Source organism: Microplitis demolitor, chromosome 6 (assembly GCF_026212275.2).
Source record: "Microplitis demolitor isolate Queensland-Clemson2020A chromosome 6, iyMicDemo2.1a, whole genome shotgun sequence".
Lineage (NCBI taxonomy): Eukaryota > Metazoa > Arthropoda > Insecta > Hymenoptera > Braconidae > Microplitis > Microplitis demolitor.
In genome coordinates, this window is record NC_068550.1 from 6917540 (window position 1) to 6933019 (window position 15480).

Below are 15480 nucleotides of genomic sequence, written 5' to 3' on the forward strand. Positions count from 1 at the left end.
TACAGTCCAATACCCTCTATTGGTCAGAAAAAGATTAGATTTGATGAAATATAATCATGATGGGATCTTAAATTTGGATAAAACCAAATCCGGGCAGACTTGGTTAGATTTAATTATATCTTGATTATGGTTCGGATTTCATATATGTTCAGATCTCAGATATGTTCGTATATGGTCAGATTTGCACATACATAAAAGCTAATCTGTCAAAATTTGAACATTGACGAAATTAATGAGCTAATTTGACCGGATTTTATTATAACTGAAAAATTTGGTTTGAAAATTTTTCAGATGTATTTATATAAATTAAAATCTGATCCGATTTGGTCTAATCTGGATAATAATAGACCTCCATATATCCAAATCTGAATATGTTTGAAAAAATCTAACAAAAAAGTTGAACAGTTATAAGTAGATCTGACTAATTCTGATCAAATGTGGTCAGATTTAATCGGATCTTATCATATCTTAAATTTATTTTTTGATAATTGTTCCCATTATTCCATGTAAATTCAGATGTAACCAGATTTAGTCAAATCTGGATAATTATAGTTATATATGCAGCCAAATCTGAACATATATGGAAAATACTACAAAATTCTTAAGCAGAAATAATTTAATCTGACTAATTCTGACCATGTCTCGTTAAATTTAGTCTTTTAACTCTCTGTTATATATAGTAACACATTTTTAAACCCCATAGCTCGAAGTAAAAATTTCCTCTTGATTTTAATTTCTCATATTTAATTTTATAAAAATATATTAATAAGTATCCACATATTTTTAGTCTTTCTAAACTGCTCCTTATTGGTTAAACATTCCCTTCAACAGGTGGCACGAAAAACGTCTCGGTTTAAGGTTTTTGTCGATGCTTCTGACATTATTCATGTGTGGGTAGGAAGTAGTCTGACCCCTCATCCGCTTTTTCACACATGTTTATATATATACTCATATACATATAGTTATATATAATGGATGTTATACACTGAATTTTCGAACCTGTCGCGTGTCTTCCGTTTTCATTTTTAACCACCAAACATTTAAGTATTAAATTACAAGTCTTAAAAGACTTAACGAAAGAAAGTTAAGCTTTTATACTTATTTCCATCGTGTCTATTATTATCTTTAGCTGGTCTTTATTCAAAAAATGAAAAAAGAAAAATTTTTTAAAATCATAATTAATTTAACGTTTTAATCAGATGTTCAAATAAACAGTTTAATTAAGTCGTCTAATTATAATATTAATATTATGATTTTTTTTATATAATTAATTATCAAGAGGTTAATTACTAAAAAATTTAATATAATGAGAATAGTAATTATTATTATTAGCAAAGATCGTAAAGTATATAAACATATAATACATAAGAGAAATATGTCTAAAGTGTTATTTAGTTGTGTGTGACTTGACTTGGTTATATATCGTATATATATATATATATATATATATATATATATATATATATATATATATATATATATATATATATATATGAAGTCCTATTCTCTACTTTGATGTTGCTTTATAATAAACGACGTCGGAGATTAACGAACGTAATACGTCAATGAAGACAGGTTCCATCGTTATATATATATATATATATATATATATATATATATATATATATATATGACTTGAGAAAAAAGAGAGAACAAAATAAATAGTAAAGAAAAATATGATGATGATGTGATAGACGATTGATATTTTTTTTTTGTTTTCGTCACGTCAGCATTAAATTATTATAAATTCTGGCACTCGTCACTATAATATCTCTGCTGATTATTCTTCATCATATTTCTAATAAGAGATTGTTAGAAAAATTTATATATATTATAAATTGAGTTAACTTCCAAAGGTTAAACGCGCGAAATTTATAACCACTTAAAAAAAATTATTTTTTTTTTTTTATTTTGTCGAAATCTTTTTTTGATCAATGATTTAATTCGACTCGGGTTTATTGATATAAAAAAAAATCGGGCTTAATATTGATTTGATATTTTTGATTAGGAGAATTTTAATTTTTTTATATGAGAGGAAAATGGTCTGGTTGAAATTTTTTTTAGTTAAACATTTAATATTTAAATATAGGGCGTTATATATATTTGGTAGAAAATATTTATTTATATACGGGTTGAAGTGAAGGTACGGCTTTAAAAGCTTGACAAATAATAAAATTATAAATTAAAATATCAAATAACAAAAATAATAATAATGATGACGATAATAATAAAAAAATATGAAGTCAGATTGTAAACGAAAATCAGTTGGATGCAAATTGATTAATTAAACCGTAGCGGTTTTAACATGGTCTTAAGCTGATTGAATTTCCGGGATCACAGCGAATTAATTAAAACTGCCGTGGGTAATTTGATTTACGTCTCACGATGGGTGAGGAGTATAACCCACCGACCAAAAATATTTTGTTATTTATTATTATTGTTATTATTATTTTTGTTATTATTTAATATTTTTAATTTTTATCGTAGAGAGGGCTGTGTTGTATGTTCCCAAAGAAGTTGAGGCCATATTCCCCTTCAGCATGCGGTTATTTTGACAGCCGAGTGTAGGTTCAACCATGAGGTCAACCGGGGCCTACTCTCGCGCTTTCTCTTGACGTCCCTCCCGGCGCCACAGACGTATACTAAATGACAAGAGATGACTATACGATAAATACTCTTTGGAAATGTGGATAAGACAAAGATAGACAAAATTTTTTCTCTGATACCTGTACCTACATATTTTTTTTATTTATAAAATAATTTTATTGAGCAAATTTGGCTTATTTTTATTATTCCTATATTATAAATTTGGGGGAGACAACACTGTAACAAAAAAAAATTTTTTTCTGGAAATGTTTATCGAAAGTTTCTAAAAAAATTATGGTATGAAGGGAAAAAAAAAATTAAATCATGTTTTTTATCTCGACTTATTTTATTACAATGATAAAAAAGTTAACTTGATTCAAGAGCGAAAATTTTGAACCAAGAATTCCATTTAAAAAAAATGATTTTCTTGAGTCAAGAGAAAAAAACTTTTGAACCAAGCGTTATTTACTTGACCCAAGAATAATTTTTTGGCTCAAGAATTTTTTTTCTGACTCAAGAGAATTATTTTCTTTAAAATGGAATTCTTAGTTTAAGATTTTTTCTCTTGAATCAAGTCAACTTTTTTATCAGTGTACTAATCGGCAAAAAAGTTGACTTGAGGGTAAAATAAAGTTACGCGAGAAAAATGAATCATATATGATCATATTGGGACATATATTAAAATTGACCACATACACGGAAAGAAAATTCCACTAAAATTCACGATGTTAACATCGTAATAGTGGACTAGACTTTCATTGGCGTTAATTTTTGAATGTTTTATTTTAAAAGTTACTACAGTCTTTCGTAAAATTACGATGTAGATGATACTCTTTACTATTTAACATCGTAATTTTAACAAAAACTATAGTAAACTTTGAAATAAGATATTTAAAAATTGACGCCAATAAAAGTCTTGTCCACGATTACGATGTTAACATCGTGAATTTTAGTGGAATTTTCTTTCCGTATATAAAGCATACAGGAGCATATATGAGCGTATATGGAGCATATATGGATCATACATGGAAATCTCTGGCAATATATGAATCATATACAAGAATTGGCGATTTATGAATGATATATGACATATATGTAGAGCACATAAAACTTACATGCAAAAATTAAGCCATATATGGACCATTAATGACGCATATATAGAAATATTTAGTTATATATGAATCATATATGAAAATGATCATTAATGGACCATATCTGACATATATGAGCACATATAACACATATGGAAAAACTTAGCCACATACGGATGATATATGTCGATTAAACCGGTTCAAAAAAATCGACTATTTTTTTTTTTTCAAAACCCGCACTAAAATATCTTCCTAGTCATGAAAAAAGAAGTCTGTGAAAACGGGAGCTCTTAATATCAATTTTGAAAGGTCGCTCATCGTAAATTTCTATTTTACGTTTTAATAACATGGAAAAAAAATTTTTTAACTTTGGAATTTTACGAATCATTTTGAAATTAACATGTCGGGGTGAGAGATACATATTTTTGAAGGAAATTGAACGCTCTAAATAAATTAGCTCTTAAGTTTTTTTTCTAAGTCTACTCCTTTAAAAGTTATTCGAGTTTAACGTTCAACATGTAATCAATTTAACTTTTTTTTTTTTTTAAATTGTGGTATAATAATAAAACTCATCTTCGAAAAAAATTATTTTACAATTTTTAAATGGTATAGATAATAGCTTTAAGTTTAACATGGTTATTTTCAGTTTATAAAATTTACGATTTTCACTTCAGCTATCAAAATTATGAACAATGAAATGCTACTAACAACAATTAAATATCAATAACCCAATAATGACATTTTTAAGAAAAGACGACACTTATTTAGGAACAATCTTTTTTTATTTATTGAAATAATGATATCACTTTCTTGAACATTCTTTTTGAAACAATTTTTTTTTATAAATTACAGTAAAAAGGTCATTACAAAATAAATTAATGATTATTTTAATGTTTCTTCATTAAAATTTGGAAAAAATTTCCTACAAACCACAGTTGGTCGTTTTTCCGAAAAATTATGTATACACAATTCAAATTTTTTTAAACTTCAAAGAGAGAATTCATTTCAGATTTTTTAAATTGAAAAGTCATGTACTCCTCAAAGTAGAACAATAAAGATCTACTTTGTCAACGACGTTAAACTTGATAATTTAATATTTTAAGACAATTTTTTTTGTTTCAATAATAAATATGAAATATTTAAGAAAAAAGGTTAAATTGATTACATGTTGAACTTTAAACTCGAATAACTTTTAAAGGAGTAGACTTAGACAAAAAACATAAGAGACAATTTATTTAGAGCGTTTAATTTCCTCCAAAAATATGTATCTCTCACCCCGCATGTTAATTCCAAAATGATTTGTAAAATTCCAAAGTTAAAAAATTTTTTTTTCCAAGTTATTTAAACGTAAAATAGAAATTTACGATGAGCGACCTTTCAAAATTGATATTAAGAGCTCCCGCTTTCACAGGCTTCTTTTTTCATGACTAGGAAGATATTTCACTGCGGGTTTTGAAAAAAAAAAAATAGTCGATTTTTTTGAACCGGTCTAATGTCGATATATGGAAATATTGGACTAAACATGGATCATATATGGAAATGCTCAACTATATATGAATCATATATGAGAGTTAGCGATATTATAGCCATATATGGGTATTTATGAAAATGTGTCATCTATCAATCATATTTAGAACACATGTGATAAATGACGCATATATGGTAATATTTGGCCATATACGGATCATATATAAAAATTGGCCGTATATGGACCATGCATGAAGCACATAGGTAGTATATATGGCCATATATGATGAATTTTTAACGCGTAAAAAATTTATACATTAAAAAATGGTGTCTTATTTTTCCCCACTCTCCCCCATATAGATATACATATATTACATGCATAAGAAAGTTTTAAATAAAAAAAAGAGAGTAAAGGTATTCATATAAAGACTAACGCACACGAGGTACGTTAATGACCCATCTTGTACAAATTACCCAGCCGGGCGGGATCGGTTCGATTGCGCGAGGTCGTGTGGCGCCTCATCCTCCTTATTCGTCCTGGATCGAGTGTCACGCGTGTGCAAAATAATCTTTTAGTGATAGCAGTTAAATAAAAAAAATTATAATAAAATTATAAAAGAAAATAAATTAAACGAGACATTTAATACGAGAGAAAAAAAAATATCGACCGACGGAATTACAATCTTGACGCTCGGTAATTTTATTTTATAAATTTAAACACTTATTTGCAACACAGTTTTAGTGAATTTATATTCAAATTTAATTAATTAAGAAGAAGGAATTTTTTTTCTACGGAATTTTTTACGTTTCACTGTAGTTAATATATATTTATATATACATATATTTGGTTTTTATTAAACCAATAGTATTTTATTTATTTAAGTTAATTAAATAATTTACATAAAAGAACGATGGTCCATGAGGTTAAATTTATAACCTAGTAATTGGTTCTTATTCAAACGTCCTATATATATAAATAAAACGGCTCTCTTATTGCAGCATCTTTAGCAGCAATATTTTCCGGCAATAAGTGGTATCCTCGCGTGTCGATATTCACGAAACGCGTAAAATGTTAACGTTCGGTTGTGAGTTAGTTTGTAGTCGCGCTGTATTAACTTTAGCCAGGGCTTGTACATAAATATATATATATAGATATATATGTATGCATGTATATATTTATGTGTATAGTGTATAATGGTGAATAAAAAAGAGCAAGTGTATGAAATGGAGAGAGAAAATTTAAGAGTTGAGAGTAAAAAAAAAAAAATAAAAATAAATTAAAGATTGAGGCTTTGAACCAACGGTCCATAAATTACTTGAAATAATGATGTCAGCTCGGCTAATGAGCTTAAAGTGGTAGGTAAGGGGTGGCACTTAAATAAGATCAATCGGTATTTTTTTAAATTATTAACATTTTTTGTTTTTTTTTTTTTGAAATTCAATTATGGCGGGATTATTTTTAGTTCGATCATTTCTTCTTTTGTCGAATGTATATACGTATATATTTTATATATTAGTTTTTTAGACCGTTAAAATTAGGTGGAAATTCAATTTTTAAAATTAGGCGGGAAAAAAAAATTTGGCGGTTTTTAGAAAATTTTTAAATTTTATTGGCAAGGAGCTTGAAATTCAAATATATATAGAGATATATAAGTAGTTATATACTTCGAAGCAGTCGAATTTAGACAGAAATGAAATTTTTGAAAATTGAACGAAAAAAAAAAATTTCAGTTCTTTTAAATTTTGAATTTTTATTGGCGGGAAATTTGAAATTTCAAAATATTTTTATAGAAGCTTGAGAATATTAGAAAAAAAAATTGTAATATATATGTATATATATATTGGAATGTTGACAAAACATTATGAGTACATAAAATGAAAAAAAATAAATAAATAAATCATGTAAATTAAATATTTAAAATAATTTCCATTTTATCTACTGCCTAATAAATAAAACATATATTTACATTAAAATGTCATTTAAAGTCTGCATAAATAAAAATGAAAATGATGAAAAAATAATATCCACCTTTAACACTTTTATTTATAAAATCTTTATTTTATGTCGAAAAATAAATAATAAAATTTTATTATCATTATTATTTATTTATTTATTTATTTTCTTTGATGGTATATAAGACCTAAAAAATACCTGTACTCACATATATCGAGAAAATAAAAAAATACCTGTAAAATCAACCTGATCATTTATTTTTTATAGTTAAAAGGAGATACAATCGAAAATAAATAGAAACTATTTTGTGTGTTGTGTACATTATACAGTATCCCATAGATCAATACGACACTGAAATCATGTGTGTGTGTGTGATTCGATGGGATCATCATCAGAGACACCCACGCACTTGTGCGAAGCCTTCGAGAAGATTACAGGTGCGGCAACCAGTATCTCCGGATACAAAACTTTACTCGCGTGCTTCTCCATGTATATATATAAATATATATATATATATATATATATATATATATATATATATATATATATATATATATATATAGAAATATTAATTTATTTATTTAAATTTTACCCTGTAATTTATTTATTTTTAAATTGAAAATTTAATTTTTTACAATTAATTTTTATTAGGGTGCGTCATTTCGGAGCAACATTTTTTTTTTCAAGTGCATGTGGAAAAAATCATAGTTCAACACCAAAAAAATTTTTCGCGCAAGAAAAAAAAATCTATGTCGATTACAGACCTAACTCATTGAAAAATTTGATTTCCTATTTAAATAAAACGGGAATTTTTTTTTTTTAACCTTTGAGTGTTTTTAATTCGTTAACACATCAATAGATCGAATAGACTAATATTTAGTTTTTTTAGGAAATTTAACGTTCTACAAAAAAGACCTCTTTTCATTTTTTAATAAATCCCTCTGTTCAAAAGTTATTAGAATTTCAAAAGTTATTGAATTTTCCGGCGAAACTATCAGACTTATTACAAAATGTCACAGAATCTTTTTTGTAGACAATTTTATTCTATAGAAATTATTATCAGTAAAGTTTTTTCTAATTCCGCATCGTTTTCTAGTTATTTTCATTTTAATCTCAAGCTCTTGAAATCCATCAGAACACTGATTTTTTAAGAACTTGGAATTAAAATAAATAAAAATGAAATTATCTAGTGTGACAGGGGGGGGGGGGGTAGTCTAAAAAGTAAAATTTCGCGTGACGTATTTTATGAAGGTCCCTTTACTTATATATTTATAAACTTTTTTTTTATTTAATAAAATTTTAAACTTAAAATATATAAAAAAAAAATTATTTTTTTTTTTTTTTTTTTTAATTGTCGGCAAAAGTAAAGTATGTGAACATGAAGAGTGTAAAAACGACACGAGCTTATATTATACATTAACGTATATTGAGCTTGGAGACGTGTGATTAAGTAACTACCAGTCGTAAAATCGCGGTGGGATAATCCATGTAAAAGCATAAATTGCCGATTATTTAAGATAGCGTGCATTATTCGAATAGTTTTGGTGATGGCCCTGTATAAAATATTGTTAGACCACCGGAATCGTGTCTCACTTTATATACAAATACACACATATATATTTATTTTTAAAATCTCATTCGCTTATTACATATGTATACATATAATACATATATATACAAATATACAGATTTTTTTGAATGAATAATAATATATGTAAGCTATTCAATAAATATCATTCAATTAATTTCGAATAAAATTCAATAAAAAAAAAAAAAAAGAATTTATACGTATCTATTTTTAAATAGAATTTTTATTAATATTTATTACAATTTTTATGGTCTTTGATATTTTATTATCAATTTCAAATCATTATGATTGTATACCGAAAATTAAATATATGTTAATTATGTATGTGTAAATATTATTATTATTAATTTATATTTTTGAATTAGTGTTAATAATAGACGTAAATTTATATAAATGCTACTGTATATATATTAATAAATATCAAAATTAATTTTTTACAAATAACTCTCACCAAAACTGATGGCTGACACATCGAGTGGTCAATAACTACAACGTAAAAATCGTTTTTCTTTTTTTTTTTTTTTTTTAAATTAAAATTTTTTTTTCAATGATGAGTCTATAGACCAGATACTTATCAACTGCATCAATTTCGATATTATGACTAACGCAAGTTATTTTAATAGACTTTTTATTCAACAGACTCAGACACTAATTTACATGACAACAAAAGATAAAAAGAAGTATATATATATAAAATAAATGAATAATCTATACAACCTTCTTAGTGACCCTGTTCTTATCGAGATCAAGTAATTCTTCCATATTTAAAAGATGCTTACGGCCAGTGACCTATTCTAGATATATATGTATATACATACTTATTTCGTTTCCCTCTCTTACAGGTGTATAAACTACTACAATTCAACATCAACAGCAGCAGGAGCAGGAGCAGAAACAGTAACTGATCGTATCGATCGACCCATCGGATCATTGTATCGAGGACTCGCCCCAGCAAATTTCCATAAAGCGTCGCGTCGTAGCGTTATATATTACGCGGCCATGTAAATAATGGATTCGTTGAAAAAAAAATAAAATATATATATGTGTATGTATGTATATGTGTATATAGGCGGATGCATTCATCCGAGCTTCTGATCTTCACCTCTATGACCCTTTATACTCTATTCTTTTTCCTTTATTTTTATGCCAAGATTAAAAAAACAAAAAAATTATCTGAAAACCACTTGACCCTAGGGGCCGGCCCTAAAATTTAATGCTATTTTTGAGCTCTTAAACTCGAAAATACTGTAATTAATATATTGTTGAGCTCAACAAACTCAAAAATGGTATTTCCGCACTTTCCATTCTAAAAATCCAAGTAATAAATGATAAAAAAAGAAAATAATGGAGTAAATAGTTGTTTTTTTCTGTTTTATAAAAGTAAATTTTGTACTTGTTCATTAACTAAAGTGAAGAATTAATTTCACACTAGTAGTCCCCTTTAAGCTTGTCAATATATTTTTTCCTAATTAATATATATGAGAAAAATAGAGCCTATGGGGGTGAGTTGGATTTAATAGGGTGCAAAATAATTATTTGCTTCGGATAAATACAAAGGTACGAAAAATTAAATTTTATTAATTTTTCCCATGGATCACTTTCTATCACTATAAAAGCAAAATGGTCAATAAGATGATTTCCTAATATTATTCTCATTTAATATGCCAAGAAGCCATTTTTGAACGATTCTATAGTTCTACTACAATGCAAAACAATAAATAGTCAATGATAAACGTGAGCTTACTCTTTTGACTCGAGTCTGAAGGCAAAATCAATAACAATAATAATATTTGATTTACAAAAAAAATATCCATGCAAAAATTCACTCACCACACCAAGAAATATCCAGAGCAGCAGGCAATTCTTTCAATTACTATAAACATAAAAAATTAAAATCGACAGAATTAATAGATTTGTTTATTTATTTCGAAATTTTCTCATATAAGCTATAAGTTTTTATTTTTGTAAACACAAATAACTCACCTTGGCGGACGTTTTTCTCTGCTTCCAACAGCAGAAACCAGCGATCAAAGATGCATGATGATCATATGTGTTATTTTCCAGTCAACTGATTAATATTTTACTACAGCTAATAAATATTCTGAAAAAATTAATAGAAAGCGAACTTAAAATACTTGAAAACCAAAAATAATTCTTGTTACATTTTAGCTTCCGCTCATAAAGAACGGCATGATTGTGAACTATGAAGCTAATTCTGGACTTGATAAATTTTAAATGTCTTACCAAAAACACGATCTCTTCCCCTCACAGTTAAAACTCGATAAGAACAACTTATTTTGATATCCAACAATAGATATTAAATAACTCCATCACTCGAAACCTGAAATATGATAATTAATTTATTTAGTTTTACGTAATTATGAGAGAATAGTTATTAAAATCTTGCGCTAGTTATTTAGCTATAATAGAGGCTCTAGACTATTTTAAAAGGAATCGTCTTCATAAAATACCGATATGTATTTTCGATTTCATTTCTTATATATATTTAAAATTACAGTGGTTAAAAATTATAAAACTAATTATTCAAATCATTTTAATTAAAAGAATAAATACCTCAATGACACTGTAGTTTTCCGATACATAGAACTGCGGTCAGCAAGATCGTTGGTGTTGATTATTTCATAGAACAATTGAGCTACTTGATCAGTAACTTCCAATTCTAATAAATAATAAACTAAAAAACAGAAATAGAAAAATTAATTAGTGGTCTTAATTAAGCAACTGGATTTTTTTTAATGATTTATGAATAAGAAAATACTTACTGATAACTTTCTCAATGACTTTTCTTCTTAAATACTCGGATAATTGTAGCAAAAAAAAAAAACTAGATCAATATAGATCTATGGTGCAAGCGCAAAAAACTTGAAAATAATTTTTAAGGGAAGTATAGGGCGGAATACGCGAAATTTATGAAACGATAACGCTATTCACATCTGCTTATAAATTATTTATTGTGTTCCTTAGGCATTTAAAATACGAATAATTTCGAATGATTGAACTGAAGCCTTAGCTCAGTTTCAGTTTAATAACAAAAAACCAAATTATAAAATTATATAAGCCCACAACTCGAGTCAAAAGATGAAAAAAAAAAACTTATGATTTAGTAAAAAAATATGTATCATGCAGCAAGTCACTCACCACGCCGAGAAATATCCAGAGCAGCAGACAATTCTTTCAATTTCTGTAACAACAAAAAACAAAATTAATTAATATTAATAATTTTTTAAATAAAATAAGAATTTCAGATGATTTGTTGCATTGAATTTAAAATATATTTACCTGGGCGGACGTATTTCTGCATTTCCAACATCCGGAACCAGCAATAAATTAATTTTACTCGAATTAATCTCTCCCTAAAGTTTATTTTCTTCTCCAAGCATTTTTTGATCAACTAAAAATTTCATAAAATATAATTAATAAAAAACGAATAATTAATTTTTAGTCCTGCGAAAAATATTGTGATCTTGAAGTTAGAAGACAATTAACAATTTTCAGATTTTTTTTCCAACAAACCAATTTCTTAAGTAAAAAAAAAAAAAAAACATGCACATAGAAAATTTAAAAAGTTACTGGTGCCATTTTTAGAAATATTTTTTTTCTTTAAAGTTTATCGTTGTTTAAAAAAAAATCAAAAAATTATCAGACGACAGCTAACTTGAATATCATAAAATATTTCAAACAATTGAAATTTTTTTTTTAATTCGTGATACTAAACATAAAATTTAAATTAAAATTAATTACCTAAACATCAGTGAAGAAAGTGATAATGAACAATCATTCGAGCAGGATAACCCAAATATATAAAATATATTCTCAATATTAAATATCTAGTCATTCGTATCAATTAATACCAACTAATAAACTTGATAGCTTGTGAAAGCTGTCAAGACATAAATTATTTACTATATGCTTAAAACAATGAGAAAAAATAATTAAACTATTAATTTTTGCCAAGACAAAGGGGTTAAATAATTTCCGTTAACTTCTCAACCGGCTTCTGCTTGCGATCGTTCTTTTAACGGCGACTCTTATAAGCTATGGCGCTGAAGTCTAATTTCAGAAAATTTGAATTATTTTCTCAGCGGCCATTTTTATTTCAAGCATTTGAAGTTTAGTTACAAAAAATCTCTGTTTAGATTTTCAAAAAAAATATTTTTTAATTGAGATTTATTTTAATATTTTAGGCTCAACAAAATTAAATAATTTTAATTATTCTTAGATATTTAATTGCTTTTACTATTGTATTTAAATTTCAACAACGAAACTGGCGCACACTGATAGAAAAAAAAGCCAACACTTAATTGAATCAATTTACAAACTCACATTCACTGACACACTTCATTTACTGTCTCAGAATAAGTTTTTCTCACTAAATTATTAATATAAACTAATTATAGATATAAGAATTGAATATTATTATATTTGATTTAATAATTTAACTGAGATTTAGACGCGAACAACAACGACAGCGATCAGCCCGGACAACGACTCAGCTTTGGGCTCGTGCGCATGTGATTTCTAACCGTCGCCACCGCAGCGCCTTAAGTTTAACGACGCGCTAATACATTTTAAACTTTAAGATTCAAAATGTCAATAGCGTCATTCTAGAAGCTACCATTGGTGTAAGTTCCAGTGCGAATTCACACTGTGAGATTTTAGTATTAAAGACCTGGAAAGTAATTATAATTTTTTAATTAATTCAACAAAATAATTATTTTTAAAAATCCAAGATCGATATTTAATAAATTAAAATTTTTTAATTTTAATTTAAAAAAGAATAAAAACATATGGAGCATTAATAACAATAGTATTAATTAATTACTTGATTGTTAATTATAAAAATTATTGAACAATTTTTTGGCTGTCAATTTCCGAATCGAAGCTACACAGAGTTGTTTTAGTTCATCGTTTTTAAAAAAAGTCAAAAATTACTAAATATATGCTAACTCCGGTATCATTTATTTTTTAACTTAATCATAGCTTCTGGAATGACGCCGTTGACATTTTGAATCTCAAAGTTTAAAATGTATTAGCGCGTCGTTAAACTTAAGGCGCTGCGGTGGCGACGGTTAGAAATCACATGCGCACGAGCCCAAAGCTGAGTCGTTGTCCGGGCTGATCGCTGTCGTTGTTGTTCGCGTCTAAATCTCAGTTAAATTATTAAATCAAATATAATAATATTCAATTCTTATATCTATAATTAGTTTATATTAATAATTTAGTGAGAAAAACTTATTCTGAGACAGTAAATGAAGTGTGTCAGTGAATGTGAGTTTGTAAATTGATTCAATTAAGTGTTGGCTTTTTTTTCTATCAGTGTGCGCCAGTTTCGTTGTTGAAATTTAAATACAATAGTAAAAGCAATTAAATATCTAAGAATAATTAAAATTATTTAATTTTGTTGAGCCTAAAATATTAAAATAAATCTCAATTAAAAAATATTTTTTTTGAAAATCTAAACAGAGATTTTTTGTAACTAAACTTCAAATGCTTGAAATAAAAATGGCCGCTGAGAAAATAATTCAAATTTTCTGAAATTAGACTTCAGCGCCATAGCTTATAAGAGTCGCCGTTAAAAGAACGATCGCAAGCAGAAGCCGGTTGAGAAGTTAACGGAAATTATTTAACCCCTTTGTCTTGGCAAAAATTAATAGTTTAATTATTTTTTCTCATTGTTTTAAGCATATAGTAAATAATTTATGTCTTGACAGCTTTCACAAGCTATCAAGTTTATTAGTTGGTATTAATTGATACGAATGACTAGATATTTAATATTGAGAATATATTTTATATATTTGGGTTATCCTGCTCGAATGATTGTTCATTATCACTTTCTTCACTGATGTTTAGGTAATTAATTTTAATTTAAATTTTATGTTTAGTATCACGAATTAAAAAAAAAATTTCAATTGTTTGAAATATTTTATGATATTCAAGTTAGCTGTCGTCTGATAATTTTTTGATTTTTTTTTAAACAACGATAAACTTTAAAGAAAAAAAATATTTCTAAAAATGGCACCAGTAACTTTTTAAATTTTCTATGTGCATGTTTTTTTTTTTTTTTTACTTAAGAAATTGGTTTGTTGGAAAAAAAATCTGAAAATTGTTAATTGTCTTCTAACTTCAAGATCACAATATTTTTCGCAGGACTAAAAATTAATTATTCGTTTTTTATTAATTATATTTTATGAAATTTTTAGTTGATCAAAAAATGCTTGGAGAAGAAAATAAACTTTAGGGAGAGATTAATTCGAGTAAAATTAATTTATTGCTGGTTCCGGATGTTGGAAATGCAGAAATACGTCCGCCCAGGTAAATATATTTTAAATTCAATGCAACAAATCATCTGAAATTCTTATTTTATTTAAAAAATTATTAATATTAATTAATTTTGTTTTTTGTTGTTACAGAAATTGAAAGAATTGTCTGCTGCTCTGGATATTTCTCGGCGTGGTGAGTGACTTGCTGCATGATACATATTTTTTTACTAAATCATAAGTTTTTTTTTTTCATCTTTTGACTCGAGTTGTGGGCTTATATAATTTTATAATTTGGTTTTTTGTTATTAAACTGAAACTGAGCTAAGGCTTCAGTTCAATCATTCGAAATTATTCGTATTTTAAATGCCTAAGGAACACAATAAATAATTTATAAGCAGATGTGAATAGCGTTATCGTTTCATAAATTTCGCGTATTCCGCCCTATACTTCCCTTAAAAATTATTTTCAAGTTTTTTGCGCTTGCACCATAGATCTATATTGATCTAGTTTTTT

General features: G+C 26.6%; 1 long non-coding RNA gene across 1 annotated transcript; it reads right to left on the bottom strand.

The window, feature by feature from the left end:
• Positions 1-11861: 11861 nt before the first annotated feature.
• LOC103568777 (uncharacterized) lies at positions 11862-12692 on the bottom strand. Its single transcript, XR_548887.1, has 3 exons — positions 12449-12692; positions 11987-12098; positions 11862-11888 (listed from the first exon to the last, which is right to left on the bottom strand). It is a non-coding gene; the product is annotated as an uncharacterized LOC103568777 (long non-coding RNA).
• Between the last annotated feature and the right edge of the window lie 2788 nt (positions 12693-15480).